Source organism: Hypomesus transpacificus, chromosome 13 (assembly GCF_021917145.1).
Source record: "Hypomesus transpacificus isolate Combined female chromosome 13, fHypTra1, whole genome shotgun sequence".
Classification (NCBI taxonomy): domain Eukaryota; kingdom Metazoa; phylum Chordata; class Actinopteri; order Osmeriformes; family Osmeridae; genus Hypomesus; species Hypomesus transpacificus.
The window spans coordinates 6681219-6698296 of NC_061072.1; the positions used below are offsets into that span (position 1 = coordinate 6681219).

General features: G+C 55.5%; 1 protein-coding gene across 1 annotated transcript in view; it reads left to right on the forward strand.

The window, feature by feature from the left end:
* The window catches only part of myo15b (myosin XVB), a 72386-nt gene that overhangs the window by 49951 nt on the left and 5357 nt on the right, over positions 1 to 17078 (forward strand). The window lies entirely within an intron of this gene.

Here is a 17078-nt window from a genome sequence, read left to right on the forward strand (position 1 = left end):
TTGGCCCGCCCGCTGGGTCTCCAATATAACCGCGAGGATATGGCAGGATGAAATGAAAGGCCGTGAGTTGTCACGTGCAGTTACGCCATTTCAACACCGTTTCCCTCGCTGAGTCGACCCCATTGTGGGCCAGTCCCCCTCCAAGGTAGTAGGACGACAATCTTCTTTGCCTGCATGCTAATGCGAGACAGTAACAACACTCACAGTCCGTGTCCAGCCCAGGGAGAACCGCAGCGCACTCGAGGGGGAAGCGTCCATCTTCCAGACTGCGCTGTGTTGCACGTGGGGACTGAGCGCCCGTGGAGAGAGGTGGGGCTCACGCAACAAGGAATCCGACATTCCCCTGAGGGGCAATCCGGTGGCCCCCCAATGAGGCCTCAAGGCATGGCTCTACATACGCAGGCAGGGTTAGGGAGCAGTTTCTGAAGACCCCCACGCCAAGCAGTTCAGTACTTCGACCCGCATAGGCTAGGGGTAAATGCACAAGTATCCTAGACCCATGTAGATCATCCATCAGAGGGGGTAGGGGAATGGACCCCCTCCAGGACCCCAAAGGAGTCCCAGGCCTGTAGACCTTGTCACGCTTGCTACCCGAGGTAAATAAATGCCTAAGCACTAAGAGGACGTGAGCAACCGACGGGTACATGGATAACCCACCCCCGTATCCACTTACGGACGTGTGCAAACCACCAGGTCTAAGCAGGAGCATGCTCTGAAGTCTTCCGTCCCCACAAGTAAGGTAACCCCCGAGGAGGAGAGGTAGGAGACCTCTGGTGTCAAGATTCACGCGTGGGTAGCAGAGGTGACCGGTAACCGTAGCACATGCTACATCCGAGTGAAGACACTGGGGGCTCCTCACATCCAATCCTAAGCGCGGAGCGCATCGGCGCGAAGCGCCGATTGCGCGGAGCCAAAGGTGTCCCAGCGGCAACGGTGATTCTGCGAAGTCCAAACAGGGTCCTCTTGAAGAGTAGTGGCACTGTCGTGAGTGAATGGATGCACATGAGTGTGTGAGTGCGTGCTATACCTGTGCCCAGAAGCCAAGTCAATCTGAAAGTCTAAAAAAGGCCTGCCTGAAAAAGAGAGAATAACCTATACCAAAACCAGGGCGTGTTTGAAGAGTAGAAGACATCTGCACCTCATGTGCACCTGGGGAGAGAGCGGGTTAGTGGACAGGACACACGAGTGCCGTGAAAGCAAAATGGGGGTGCTCAGAAGAAGAGCACCGCAGGTGTACATGAGTACAGGAAGGACAGGGCCTGTGAGAAGGGAAAAAGAGACAATGCGTGTGGATGTGGAGATGTGTGTGTGCGAGCGAGAGGAGAGTGTGAGAGTGTGTAGTAGGCAGAGCAAGAGAGGGGGCTCCTCGGAGCCAAAGCAAGGTTGTAGTCAAGAACGCAGAACTCCACTCCCCGGGCGGTGCCTCCTGCAGGCCCATGCCAGAACATTAAACAGGGATATGTGAGGTCCTAACCGGCCACGACTGCAGTTTCGCTCTCCTAAGAGCTCATCAGGTGACAAAGTTATGAAATTAAACCCCCAACGCAGGACAAGGGCCGTTCCTAGGACTATGGACTATCAAGAACTCAGGGGTGACGACCACAAAAAGGGGGGTGTTCGTACCCCCTGTGTCCGTGGGCGCCCACCAGAATCGGTCATCTCAATTAATCAGCTAGGGAAAAGAGGATAGAGGAGAGAGAGAGAGAATGCACAGAGTAGCAAAATGTATGGACAGTGTGTGTGTGTGTGTGTGTGTGTGTGTGTATGTGTGTATGCAAGGTGAGAGAAACCCAGAAGGCATCTGTAAAAGAAAAAGTGAACAAATTAGGGTGGATGTAGTGCCGTAATGGACCTGTGAAGGAAAAAGTATACAGATCAAGGTGGATGCAGCGCAGCAGTGGATCTGTGAAAGAAAAGAAAGGTATGGATCAAACACAGTAAAGAGGCCAGAGAAAGCCGTAGACACCGAAATCACAGGCAAGGTCAGAAGGGGTTGAGGTTAGAGCAGAGGGGGTCTTAGGGTTAGATAAGAAAAAGGAGGGGTTGAGGTCAGGGTAAAGACAGAGGGACAGTAGAAGAGAAGACCCAGAGTCTAGACTTAAGTTTAGGTAAGAGCAGGGAGAGCAGAGTAGGAGGAGTGGACAGATAAAGAGATCAAGGAAGGAGCCAAGTGAGAGAGGAAGACCCAAGACAAGCACACAAGTGAAAGGAAAACAAACACAACACCGTCCACGTGAGAAACCTAGGAAAAAAGAAAACGTGTGTGATAATCAGTATGGGATGTGGGTGGACAGGAGAGACGAGCTCCACAGCATGAGCGTGGAGGTGTGATGGATGGACTCACAGATGGCCCCAGGTGAAGGAACGTCGAGGAGAGAATCCAGGCCACGTAGGGGAGGAAGCGTCGATGGGAGGCCAGCCTTGTCCAGAGCTTTGAGAGCGCTGGCAGAATCCAAAGAGAGCAGGTCTACTACCCAGAGGTCAAAGGTCAGAGGCTCCCAAAGGTCAGCACCGCACGCACGCCAAGTCCTCCAGACACAACAGCCACCTACGGTGCAGGGTGTTTAAGGGTCACGTCCGATATTCCCCCAGCCTGGCAAAGGGTCACAAACTGATCTTCCCCCGCGCACACACACCACCCATACAAACAGAAGTGCCCGGTCAAAACCGCCACCCAGGCCCCAGCGATAGGCTAGATACTAAGGTCACATCCGATATTCCCGAGCACCATTACCTTTTTCAGCCATACCCCAGTGACGGTAGACCAAGGCTCCTGCAGCAAGCCAGAGGCCCCACAGGAGGCCCGAGCATCCGGGGTGAAAACGTAGCCGCAGAACGTGACCTCCCAGAGCCAAAGGCCAGAGACGGTCAGAGAGCAGAAACTGTCCAGTGGATGGTGCCATAGAGAGTCGGTGGAGCAGCTCAGCTTGTGTAGTTTGACCCAGTGGGGACACGTCCTCCCGGGTCCAAGGAAGGACGGCGGGCAGATGAACCAGAGCTGCGAGCAGGTTCAGCCTGGGGTTGAAGAAAAGCGCAGTGCAACACAGACGCAGGACCCGCCATGGTAGAGGTGAATACAATTCTGTAGGGATGCGGTCAGACTACCATCAACAGGTCTCCCGATGACAGAGTACAACTGGTTCCACACTACGCCGATCGCCGCCCTGAGAGGTCCTCCCCCTGCGTACTGCTATTTAGCCCATTCGTCGATACCATAGCAGACAGACACCCCCGTCTAGAACAGACGTTTGCGGAGTGAATGCGGAGGACGTCAGGGACAGTTTGTCGATTGAGGCCTAGATAGGAAGAGGGGCCAGATGCGTAGTGAAACGCATCAATGACGGTATGTTTTGCCCACGACAGGAAGTGCTGTCTCCCTCCCAGAAGTCTCGTCATCGGCACAGAGTGGCTCGGTGATGTCCTGCCCCGGGGTAGGCATGGCACCGGGGGGAGCGTGGCCTCGTTCACACCCATGGATCCAGAGAAGGCCGTCTGGGGGCGGGGTAAGGACACGTCCACGGCCGGTCCAGTAGACACAGGAAAGCTGGGCCCGACACTCCATGATGTGACGAGGCCGGTTCCGACTGCGAGCGTGAGCCCCGTGCCGTCACTAGAAGACGGGAGAGGCCGAGAGGAGCGGAGAGGCCAGAGGTCAAAGGTCAAATGGAGTGCCCAGCAGGTTGGCCCCCTGTTTAGGAGGGCCTTCTTCTGCGGGGGCGTGTTATAGGTGGGGGTAAGGCTATAGCAGGGTGGCCTCCCGACAGTCAGTGGTGCAGAGAACCTCTCTGTTCTTCAGCCAGAGAGCGGCGTGAGGAGAGGAGCCCCCCACAGCTCTAAACTGGGCCACAGCTAAAATACGTGTTGTGCGTTAGGGCGTGCGAGGCCCGTCCCCTTGGGACTATAGCCGTGTACCCCGTAGAGACGTTTCGTTGGCCCGCCCGCTGGGTCTCCAATATAACCGCGAGGATATGGCAGGATGAAATGAAAGGCCGTGAGTTGTCACGTGCAGTTACGCCATTTCAACACCGTTTCCCTCGCTGAGTCGACCCCATTGTGGGCCAGTCCCCCTCCAAGGTAGTAGGACGACAATCTTCTTTGCCTGCATGCTAATGCGAGACAGTAACAACACTCACAGTCCGTGTCCAGCCCAGGGAGAACCGCAGCGCACTCGAGGGGGAAGCGTCCATCTTCCAGACTGCGCTGTGTTGCACGTGGGGACTGAGCGCCCGTGGAGAGAGGTGGGGCTCACGCAACAAGGAATCCGACATTCCCCTGAGGGGCAATCCGGTGGCCCCCCAATGAGGCCTCAAGGCATGGCTCTACATACGCAGGCAGGGTTAGGGAGCAGTTTCTGAAGACCCCCACGCCAAGCAGTTCAGTACTTCGACCCGCATAGGCTAGGGGTAAATGCACAAGTATCCTAGACCCATGTAGATCATCCATCAGAGGGGGTAGGGGAATGGACCCCCTCCAGGACCCCAAAGGAGTCCCAGGCCTGTAGACCTTGTCACGCTTGCTACCCGAGGTAAATAAATGCCTAAGCACTAAGAGGACGTGAGCAACCGACGGGTACATGGATAACCCACCCCCGTATCCACTTACGGACGTGTGCAAACCACCAGGTCTAAGCAGGAGCATGCTCTGAAGTCTTCCGTCCCCACAAGTAAGGTAACCCCCGAGGAGGAGAGGTAGGAGACCTCTGGTGTCAAGATTCACGCGTGGGTAGCAGAGGTGACCGGTAACCGTAGCACATGCTACATCCGAGTGAAGACACTGGGGGCTCCTCACATCCAATCCTAAGCGCGGAGCGCATCGGCGCGAAGCGCCGATTGCGCGGAGCCAAAGGTGTCCCAGCGGCAACGGTGATTCTGCGAAGTCCAAACAGGGTCCTCTTGAAGAGTAGTGGCACTGTCGTGAGTGAATGGATGCACATGAGTGTGTGAGTGCGTGCTATACCTGTGCCCAGAAGCCAAGTCAATCTGAAAGTCTAAAAAAGGCCTGCCTGAAAAAGAGAGAATAACCTATACCAAAACCAGGGCGTGTTTGAAGAGTAGAAGACATCTGCACCTCATGTGCACCTGGGGAGAGAGCGGGTTAGTGGACAGGACACACGAGTGCCGTGAAAGCAAAATGGGGGTGCTCAGAAGAAGAGCACCGCAGGTGTACATGAGTACAGGAAGGACAGGGCCTGTGAGAAGGGAAAAAGAGACAATGCGTGTGGATGTGGAGATGTGTGTGTGCGAGCGAGAGGAGAGTGTGAGAGTGTGTAGTAGGCAGAGCAAGAGAGGGGGCTCCTCGGAGCCAAAGCAAGGTTGTAGTCAAGAACGCAGAACTCCACTCCCCGGGCGGTGCCTCCTGCAGGCCCATGCCAGAACATTAAACAGGGATATGTGAGGTCCTAACCGGCCACGACTGCAGTTTCGCTCTCCTAAGAGCTCATCAGGTGACAAAGTTATGAAATTAAACCCCCAACGCAGGACAAGGGCCGTTCCTAGGACTATGGACTATCAAGAACTCAGGGGTGACGACCACAAAAAGGGGGGTGTTCGTACCCCCTGTGTCCGTGGGCGCCCACCAGAATCGGTCATCTCAATTAATCAGCTAGGGAAAAGAGGATAGAGGAGAGAGAGAGAGAATGCACAGAGTAGCAAAATGTATGGACAGTGTGTGTGTGTGTGTGTGTGTGTGTGTGTATGTGTGTATGCAAGGTGAGAGAAACCCAGAAGGCATCTGTAAAAGAAAAAGTGAACAAATTAGGGTGGATGTAGTGCCGTAATGGACCTGTGAAGGAAAAAGTATACAGATCAAGGTGGATGCAGCGCAGCAGTGGATCTGTGAAAGAAAAGAAAGGTATGGATCAAACACAGTAAAGAGGCCAGAGAAAGCCGTAGACACCGAAATCACAGGCAAGGTCAGAAGGGGTTGAGGTTAGAGCAGAGGGGGTCTTAGGGTTAGATAAGAAAAAGGAGGGGTTGAGGTCAGGGTAAAGACAGAGGGACAGTAGAAGAGAAGACCCAGAGTCTAGACTTAAGTTTAGGTAAGAGCAGGGAGAGCAGAGTAGGAGGAGTGGACAGATAAAGAGATCAAGGAAGGAGCCAAGTGAGAGAGGAAGACCCAAGACAAGCACACAAGTGAAAGGAAAACAAACACAACACCGTCCACGTGAGAAACCTAGGAAAAAAGAAAACGTGTGTGATAATCAGTATGGGATGTGGGTGGACAGGAGAGACGAGCTCCACAGCATGAGCGTGGAGGTGTGATGGATGGACTCACAGATGGCCCCAGGTGAAGGAACGTCGAGGAGAGAATCCAGGCCACGTAGGGGAGGAAGCGTCGATGGGAGGCCAGCCTTGTCCAGAGCTTTGAGAGCGCTGGCAGAATCCAAAGAGAGCAGGTCTACTACCCAGAGGTCAAAGGTCAGAGGCTCCCAAAGGTCAGCACCGCACGCACGCCAAGTCCTCCAGACACAACAGCCACCTACGGTGCAGGGTGTTTAAGGGTCACGTCCGATATTCCCCCAGCCTGGCAAAGGGTCACAAACTGATCTTCCCCCGCGCACACACACCACCCATACAAACAGAAGTGCCCGGTCAAAACCGCCACCCAGGCCCCAGCGATAGGCTAGATACTAAGGTCACATCCGATATTCCCGAGCACCATTACCTTTTTCAGCCATACCCCAGTGACGGTAGACCAAGGCTCCTGCAGCAAGCCAGAGGCCCCACAGGAGGCCCGAGCATCCGGGGTGAAAACGTAGCCGCAGAACGTGACCTCCCAGAGCCAAAGGCCAGAGACGGTCAGAGAGCAGAAACTGTCCAGTGGATGGTGCCATAGAGAGTCGGTGGAGCAGCTCAGCTTGTGTAGTTTGACCCAGTGGGGACACGTCCTCCCGGGTCCAAGGAAGGACGGCGGGCAGATGAACCAGAGCTGCGAGCAGGTTCAGCCTGGGGTTGAAGAAAAGCGCAGTGCAACACAGACGCAGGACCCGCCATGGTAGAGGTGAATACAATTCTGTAGGGATGCGGTCAGACTACCATCAACAGGTCTCCCGATGACAGAGTACAACTGGTTCCACACTACGCCGATCGCCGCCCTGAGAGGTCCTCCCCCTGCGTACTGCTATTTAGCCCATTCGTCGATACCATAGCAGACAGACACCCCCGTCTAGAACAGACGTTTGCGGAGTGAATGCGGAGGACGTCAGGGACAGTTTGTCGATTGAGGCCTAGATAGGAAGAGGGGCCAGATGCGTAGTGAAACGCATCAATGACGGTATGTTTTGCCCACGACAGGAAGTGCTGTCTCCCTCCCAGAAGTCTCGTCATCGGCACAGAGTGGCTCGGTGATGTCCTGCCCCGGGGTAGGCATGGCACCGGGGGGAGCGTGGCCTCGTTCACACCCATGGATCCAGAGAAGGCCGTCTGGGGGCGGGGTAAGGACACGTCCACGGCCGGTCCAGTAGACACAGGAAAGCTGGGCCCGACACTCCATGATGTGACGAGGCCGGTTCCGACTGCGAGCGTGAGCCCCGTGCCGTCACTAGAAGACGGGAGAGGCCGAGAGGAGCGGAGAGGCCAGAGGTCAAAGGTCAAATGGAGTGCCCAGCAGGTTGGCCCCCTGTTTAGGAGGGCCTTCTTCTGCGGGGGCGTGTTATAGGTGGGGGTAAGGCTATAGCAGGGTGGCCTCCCGACAGTCAGTGGTGCAGAGAACCTCTCTGTTCTTCAGCCAGAGAGCGGCGTGAGGAGAGGAGCCCCCCACAGCTCTAAACTGGGCCACAGCTAAAATACGTGTTGTGCGTTAGGGCGTGCGAGGCCCGTCCCCTTGGGACTATAGCCGTGTACCCCGTAGAGACGTTTCGTTGGCCCGCCCGCTGGGTCTCCAATATAACCGCGAGGATATGGCAGGATGAAATGAAAGGCCGTGAGTTGTCACGTGCAGTTACGCCATTTCAACACCGTTTCCCTCGCTGAGTCGACCCCATTGTGGGCCAGTCCCCCTCCAAGGTAGTAGGACGACAATCTTCTTTGCCTGCATGCTAATGCGAGACAGTAACAACACTCACAGTCCGTGTCCAGCCCAGGGAGAACCGCAGCGCACTCGAGGGGGAAGCGTCCATCTTCCAGACTGCGCTGTGTTGCACGTGGGGACTGAGCGCCCGTGGAGAGAGGTGGGGCTCACGCAACAAGGAATCCGACATTCCCCTGAGGGGCAATCCGGTGGCCCCCCAATGAGGCCTCAAGGCATGGCTCTACATACGCAGGCAGGGTTAGGGAGCAGTTTCTGAAGACCCCCACGCCAAGCAGTTCAGTACTTCGACCCGCATAGGCTAGGGGTAAATGCACAAGTATCCTAGACCCATGTAGATCATCCATCAGAGGGGGTAGGGGAATGGACCCCCTCCAGGACCCCAAAGGAGTCCCAGGCCTGTAGACCTTGTCACGCTTGCTACCCGAGGTAAATAAATGCCTAAGCACTAAGAGGACGTGAGCAACCGACGGGTACATGGATAACCCACCCCCGTATCCACTTACGGACGTGTGCAAACCACCAGGTCTAAGCAGGAGCATGCTCTGAAGTCTTCCGTCCCCACAAGTAAGGTAACCCCCGAGGAGGAGAGGTAGGAGACCTCTGGTGTCAAGATTCACGCGTGGGTAGCAGAGGTGACCGGTAACCGTAGCACATGCTACATCCGAGTGAAGACACTGGGGGCTCCTCACATCCAATCCTAAGCGCGGAGCGCATCGGCGCGAAGCGCCGATTGCGCGGAGCCAAAGGTGTCCCAGCGGCAACGGTGATTCTGCGAAGTCCAAACAGGGTCCTCTTGAAGAGTAGTGGCACTGTCGTGAGTGAATGGATGCACATGAGTGTGTGAGTGCGTGCTATACCTGTGCCCAGAAGCCAAGTCAATCTGAAAGTCTAAAAAAGGCCTGCCTGAAAAAGAGAGAATAACCTATACCAAAACCAGGGCGTGTTTGAAGAGTAGAAGACATCTGCACCTCATGTGCACCTGGGGAGAGAGCGGGTTAGTGGACAGGACACACGAGTGCCGTGAAAGCAAAATGGGGGTGCTCAGAAGAAGAGCACCGCAGGTGTACATGAGTACAGGAAGGACAGGGCCTGTGAGAAGGGAAAAAGAGACAATGCGTGTGGATGTGGAGATGTGTGTGTGCGAGCGAGAGGAGAGTGTGAGAGTGTGTAGTAGGCAGAGCAAGAGAGGGGGCTCCTCGGAGCCAAAGCAAGGTTGTAGTCAAGAACGCAGAACTCCACTCCCCGGGCGGTGCCTCCTGCAGGCCCATGCCAGAACATTAAACAGGGATATGTGAGGTCCTAACCGGCCACGACTGCAGTTTCGCTCTCCTAAGAGCTCATCAGGTGACAAAGTTATGAAATTAAACCCCCAACGCAGGACAAGGGCCGTTCCTAGGACTATGGACTATCAAGAACTCAGGGGTGACGACCACAAAAAGGGGGGTGTTCGTACCCCCTGTGTCCGTGGGCGCCCACCAGAATCGGTCATCTCAATTAATCAGCTAGGGAAAAGAGGATAGAGGAGAGAGAGAGAGAATGCACAGAGTAGCAAAATGTATGGACAGTGTGTGTGTGTGTGTGTGTGTGTGTGTATATGTGTGTATGCAAGGTGAGAGAAACCCAGAAGGCATCTGTAAAAGAAAAAGTGAACAAATTAGGGTGGATGTAGTGCCGTAATGGACCTGTGAAGGAAAAAGTATACAGATCAAGGTGGATGCAGCGCAGCAGTGGATCTGTGAAAGAAAAGAAAGGTATGGATCAAACACAGTAAAGAGGCCAGAGAAAGCCGTAGACACCGAAATCACAGGCAAGGTCAGAAGGGGTTGAGGTTAGAGCAGAGGGGGTCTTAGGGTTAGATAAGAAAAAGGAGGGGTTGAGGTCAGGGTAAAGACAGAGGGACAGTAGAAGAGAAGACCCAGAGTCTAGACTTAAGTTTAGGTAAGAGCAGGGAGAGCAGAGTAGGAGGAGTGGACAGATAAAGAGATCAAGGAAGGAGCCAAGTGAGAGAGGAAGACCCAAGACAAGCACACAAGTGAAAGGAAAACAAACACAACACCGTCCACGTGAGAAACCTAGGAAAAAAGAAAACGTGTGTGATAATCAGTATGGGATGTGGGTGGACAGGAGAGACGAGCTCCACAGCATGAGCGTGGAGGTGTGATGGATGGACTCACAGATGGCCCCAGGTGAAGGAACGTCGAGGAGAGAATCCAGGCCACGTAGGGGAGGAAGCGTCGATGGGAGGCCAGCCTTGTCCAGAGCTTTGAGAGCGCTGGCAGAATCCAAAGAGAGCAGGTCTACTACCCAGAGGTCAAAGGTCAGAGGCTCCCAAAGGTCAGCACCGCACGCACGCCAAGTCCTCCAGACACAACAGCCACCTACGGTGCAGGGTGTTTAAGGGTCACGTCCGATATTCCCCCAGCCTGGCAAAGGGTCACAAACTGATCTTCCCCCGCGCACACACACCACCCATACAAACAGAAGTGCCCGGTCAAAACCGCCACCCAGGCCCCAGCGATAGGCTAGATACTAAGGTCACATCCGATATTCCCGAGCACCATTACCTTTTTCAGCCATACCCCAGTGACGGTAGACCAAGGCTCCTGCAGCAAGCCAGAGGCCCCACAGGAGGCCCGAGCATCCGGGGTGAAAACGTAGCCGCAGAACGTGACCTCCCAGAGCCAAAGGCCAGAGACGGTCAGAGAGCAGAAACTGTCCAGTGGATGGTGCCATAGAGAGTCGGTGGAGCAGCTCAGCTTGTGTAGTTTGACCCAGTGGGGACACGTCCTCCCGGGTCCAAGGAAGGACGGCGGGCAGATGAACCAGAGCTGCGAGCAGGTTCAGCCTGGGGTTGAAGAAAAGCGCAGTGCAACACAGACGCAGGACCCGCCATGGTAGAGGTGAATACAATTCTGTAGGGATGCGGTCAGACTACCATCAACAGGTCTCCCGATGACAGAGTACAACTGGTTCCACACTACGCCGATCGCCGCCCTGAGAGGTCCTCCCCCTGCGTACTGCTATTTAGCCCATTCGTCGATACCATAGCAGACAGACACCCCCGTCTAGAACAGACGTTTGCGGAGTGAATGCGGAGGACGTCAGGGACAGTTTGTCGATTGAGGCCTAGATAGGAAGAGGGGCCAGATGCGTAGTGAAACGCATCAATGACGGTATGTTTTGCCCACGACAGGAAGTGCTGTCTCCCTCCCAGAAGTCTCGTCATCGGCACAGAGTGGCTCGGTGATGTCCTGCCCCGGGGTAGGCATGGCACCGGGGGGAGCGTGGCCTCGTTCACACCCATGGATCCAGAGAAGGCCGTCTGGGGGCGGGGTAAGGACACGTCCACGGCCGGTCCAGTAGACACAGGAAAGCTGGGCCCGACACTCCATGATGTGACGAGGCCGGTTCCGACTGCGAGCGTGAGCCCCGTGCCGTCACTAGAAGACGGGAGAGGCCGAGAGGAGCGGAGAGGCCAGAGGTCAAAGGTCAAATGGAGTGCCCAGCAGGTTGGCCCCCTGTTTAGGAGGGCCTTCTTCTGCGGGGGCGTGTTATAGGTGGGGGTAAGGCTATAGCAGGGTGGCCTCCCGACAGTCAGTGGTGCAGAGAACCTCTCTGTTCTTCAGCCAGAGAGCGGCGTGAGGAGAGGAGCCCCCCACAGCTCTAAACTGGGCCACAGCTAAAATACGTGTTGTGCGTTAGGGCGTGCGAGGCCCGTCCCCTTGGGACTATAGCCGTGTACCCCGTAGAGACGTTTCGTTGGCCCGCCCGCTGGGTCTCCAATATAACCGCGAGGATATGGCAGGATGAAATGAAAGGCCGTGAGTTGTCACGTGCAGTTACGCCATTTCAACACCGTTTCCCTCGCTGAGTCGACCCCATTGTGGGCCAGTCCCCCTCCAAGGTAGTAGGACGACAATCTTCTTTGCCTGCATGCTAATGCGAGACAGTAACAACACTCACAGTCCGTGTCCAGCCCAGGGAGAACCGCAGCGCACTCGAGGGGGAAGCGTCCATCTTCCAGACTGCGCTGTGTTGCACGTGGGGACTGAGCGCCCGTGGAGAGAGGTGGGGCTCACGCAACAAGGAATCCGACATTCCCCTGAGGGGCAATCCGGTGGCCCCCCAATGAGGCCTCAAGGCATGGCTCTACATACGCAGGCAGGGTTAGGGAGCAGTTTCTGAAGACCCCCACGCCAAGCAGTTCAGTACTTCGACCCGCATAGGCTAGGGGTAAATGCACAAGTATCCTAGACCCATGTAGATCATCCATCAGAGGGGGTAGGGGAATGGACCCCCTCCAGGACCCCAAAGGAGTCCCAGGCCTGTAGACCTTGTCACGCTTGCTACCCGAGGTAAATAAATGCCTAAGCACTAAGAGGACGTGAGCAACCGACGGGTACATGGATAACCCACCCCCGTATCCACTTACGGACGTGTGCAAACCACCAGGTCTAAGCAGGAGCATGCTCTGAAGTCTTCCGTCCCCACAAGTAAGGTAACCCCCGAGGAGGAGAGGTAGGAGACCTCTGGTGTCAAGATTCACGCGTGGGTAGCAGAGGTGACCGGTAACCGTAGCACATGCTACATCCGAGTGAAGACACTGGGGGCTCCTCACATCCAATCCTAAGCGCGGAGCGCATCGGCGCGAAGCGCCGATTGCGCGGAGCCAAAGGTGTCCCAGCGGCAACGGTGATTCTGCGAAGTCCAAACAGGGTCCTCTTGAAGAGTAGTGGCACTGTCGTGAGTGAATGGATGCACATGAGTGTGTGAGTGCGTGCTATACCTGTGCCCAGAAGCCAAGTCAATCTGAAAGTCTAAAAAAGGCCTGCCTGAAAAAGAGAGAATAACCTATACCAAAACCAGGGCGTGTTTGAAGAGTAGAAGACATCTGCACCTCATGTGCACCTGGGGAGAGAGCGGGTTAGTGGACAGGACACACGAGTGCCGTGAAAGCAAAATGGGGGTGCTCAGAAGAAGAGCACCGCAGGTGTACATGAGTACAGGAAGGACAGGGCCTGTGAGAAGGGAAAAAGAGACAATGCGTGTGGATGTGGAGATGTGTGTGTGCGAGCGAGAGGAGAGTGTGAGAGTGTGTAGTAGGCAGAGCAAGAGAGGGGGCTCCTCGGAGCCAAAGCAAGGTTGTAGTCAAGAACGCAGAACTCCACTCCCCGGGCGGTGCCTCCTGCAGGCCCATGCCAGAACATTAAACAGGGATATGTGAGGTCCTAACCGGCCACGACTGCAGTTTCGCTCTCCTAAGAGCTCATCAGGTGACAAAGTTATGAAATTAAACCCCCAACGCAGGACAAGGGCCGTTCCTAGGACTATGGACTATCAAGAACTCAGGGGTGACGACCACAAAAAGGGGGGTGTTCGTACCCCCTGTGTCCGTGGGCGCCCACCAGAATCGGTCATCTCAATTAATCAGCTAGGGAAAAGAGGATAGAGGAGAGAGAGAGAGAATGCACAGAGTAGCAAAATGTATGGACAGTGTGTGTGTGTGTGTGTGTGTGTGTGTGTATGTGTGTATGCAAGGTGAGAGAAACCCAGAAGGCATCTGTAAAAGAAAAAGTGAACAAATTAGGGTGGATGTAGTGCCGTAATGGACCTGTGAAGGAAAAAGTATACAGATCAAGGTGGATGCAGCGCAGCAGTGGATCTGTGAAAGAAAAGAAAGGTATGGATCAAACACAGTAAAGAGGCCAGAGAAAGCCGTAGACACCGAAATCACAGGCAAGGTCAGAAGGGGTTGAGGTTAGAGCAGAGGGGGTCTTAGGGTTAGATAAGAAAAAGGAGGGGTTGAGGTCAGGGTAAAGACAGAGGGACAGTAGAAGAGAAGACCCAGAGTCTAGACTTAAGTTTAGGTAAGAGCAGGGAGAGCAGAGTAGGAGGAGTGGACAGATAAAGAGATCAAGGAAGGAGCCAAGTGAGAGAGGAAGACCCAAGACAAGCACACAAGTGAAAGGAAAACAAACACAACACCGTCCACGTGAGAAACCTAGGAAAAAAGAAAACGTGTGTGATAATCAGTATGGGATGTGGGTGGACAGGAGAGACGAGCTCCACAGCATGAGCGTGGAGGTGTGATGGATGGACTCACAGATGGCCCCAGGTGAAGGAACGTCGAGGAGAGAATCCAGGCCACGTAGGGGAGGAAGCGTCGATGGGAGGCCAGCCTTGTCCAGAGCTTTGAGAGCGCTGGCAGAATCCAAAGAGAGCAGGTCTACTACCCAGAGGTCAAAGGTCAGAGGCTCCCAAAGGTCAGCACCGCACGCACGCCAAGTCCTCCAGACACAACAGCCACCTACGGTGCAGGGTGTTTAAGGGTCACGTCCGATATTCCCCCAGCCTGGCAAAGGGTCACAAACTGATCTTCCCCCGCGCACACACACCACCCATACAAACAGAAGTGCCCGGTCAAAACCGCCACCCAGGCCCCAGCGATAGGCTAGATACTAAGGTCACATCCGATATTCCCGAGCACCATTACCTTTTTCAGCCATACCCCAGTGACGGTAGACCAAGGCTCCTGCAGCAAGCCAGAGGCCCCACAGGAGGCCCGAGCATCCGGGGTGAAAACGTAGCCGCAGAACGTGACCTCCCAGAGCCAAAGGCCAGAGACGGTCAGAGAGCAGAAACTGTCCAGTGGATGGTGCCATAGAGAGTCGGTGGAGCAGCTCAGCTTGTGTAGTTTGACCCAGTGGGGACACGTCCTCCCGGGTCCAAGGAAGGACGGCGGGCAGATGAACCAGAGCTGCGAGCAGGTTCAGCCTGGGGTTGAAGAAAAGCGCAGTGCAACACAGACGCAGGACCCGCCATGGTAGAGGTGAATACAATTCTGTAGGGATGCGGTCAGACTACCATCAACAGGTCTCCCGATGACAGAGTACAACTGGTTCCACACTACGCCGATCGCCGCCCTGAGAGGTCCTCCCCCTGCGTACTGCTATTTAGCCCATTCGTCGATACCATAGCAGACAGACACCCCCGTCTAGAACAGACGTTTGCGGAGTGAATGCGGAGGACGTCAGGGACAGTTTGTCGATTGAGGCCTAGATAGGAAGAGGGGCCAGATGCGTAGTGAAACGCATCAATGACGGTATGTTTTGCCCACGACAGGAAGTGCTGTCTCCCTCCCAGAAGTCTCGTCATCGGCACAGAGTGGCTCGGTGATGTCCTGCCCCGGGGTAGGCATGGCACCGGGGGGAGCGTGGCCTCGTTCACACCCATGGATCCAGAGAAGGCCGTCTGGGGGCGGGGTAAGGACACGTCCACGGCCGGTCCAGTAGACACAGGAAAGCTGGGCCCGACACTCCATGATGTGACGAGGCCGGTTCCGACTGCGAGCGTGAGCCCCGTGCCGTCACTAGAAGACGGGAGAGGCCGAGAGGAGCGGAGAGGCCAGAGGTCAAAGGTCAAATGGAGTGCCCAGCAGGTTGGCCCCCTGTTTAGGAGGGCCTTCTTCTGCGGGGGCGTGTTATAGGTGGGGGTAAGGCTATAGCAGGGTGGCCTCCCGACAGTCAGTGGTGCAGAGAACCTCTCTGTTCTTCAGCCAGAGAGCGGCGTGAGGAGAGGAGCCCCCCACAGCTCTAAACTGGGCCACAGCTAAAATACGTGTTGTGCGTTAGGGCGTGCGAGGCCCGTCCCCTTGGGACTATAGCCGTGTACCCCGTAGAGACGTTTCGTTGGCCCGCCCGCTGGGTCTCCAATATAACCGCGAGGATATGGCAGGATGAAATGAAAGGCCGTGAGTTGTCACGTGCAGTTACGCCATTTCAACACCGTTTCCCTCGCTGAGTCGACCCCATTGTGGGCCAGTCCCCCTCCAAGGTAGTAGGACGACAATCTTCTTTGCCTGCATGCTAATGCGAGACAGTAACAACACTCACAGTCCGTGTCCAGCCCAGGGAGAACCGCAGCGCACTCGAGGGGGAAGCGTCCATCTTCCAGACTGCGCTGTGTTGCACGTGGGGACTGAGCGCCCGTGGAGAGAGGTGGGGCTCACGCAACAAGGAATCCGACATTCCCCTGAGGGGCAATCCGGTGGCCCCCCAATGAGGCCTCAAGGCATGGCTCTACATACGCAGGCAGGGTTAGGGAGCAGTTTCTGAAGACCCCCACGCCAAGCAGTTCAGTACTTCGACCCGCATAGGCTAGGGGTAAATGCACAAGTATCCTAGACCCATGTAGATCATCCATCAGAGGGGGTAGGGGAATGGACCCCCTCCAGGACCCCAAAGGAGTCCCAGGCCTGTAGACCTTGTCACGCTTGCTACCCGAGGTAAATAAATGCCTAAGCACTAAGAGGACGTGAGCAACCGACGGGTACATGGATAACCCACCCCCGTATCCACTTACGGACGTGTGCAAACCACCAGGTCTAAGCAGGAGCATGCTCTGAAGTCTTCCGTCCCCACAAGTAAGGTAACCCCCGAGGAGGAGAGGTAGGAGACCTCTGGTGTCAAGGTTCACGCGTGGGTAGCAGAGGTGACCGGTAACCGTAGCACATGCTACATCCGAGTGAAGACACTGGGGGCTCCTCACATCCAATCCTAAGCGCGGAGCGCATCGGCGCGAAGCGCCGATTGCGCGGAGCCAAAGGTGTCCCAGCGGCAACGGTGATTCTGCGAAGTCCAAACAGGGTCCTCTTGAAGAGTAGTGGCACTGTCGTGAGTGAATGGATGCACATGAGTGTGTGAGTGCGTGCTATACCTGTGCCCAGAAGCCAAGTCAATCTGAAAGTCTAAAAAAGGCCTGCCTGAAAAAGAGAGAATAACCTATACCAAAACCAGGGCGTGTTTGAAGAGTAGAAGACATCTGCACCTCATGTGCACCTGGGGAGAGAGCGGGTTAGTGGACAGGACACACGAGTGCCGTGAAAGCAAAATGGGGGTGCTCAGAAGAAGAGCACCGCAGGTGTACATGAGTACAGGAAGGACAGGGCCTGTGAGAAGGGAAAAAGAGACAATGCGTGTGGATGTGGAGATGTGTGTGTGCGAGCGAGAGGAGAGTGTGAGAGTGTGTAGTAGGCAGAGCAAGAGAGGGGG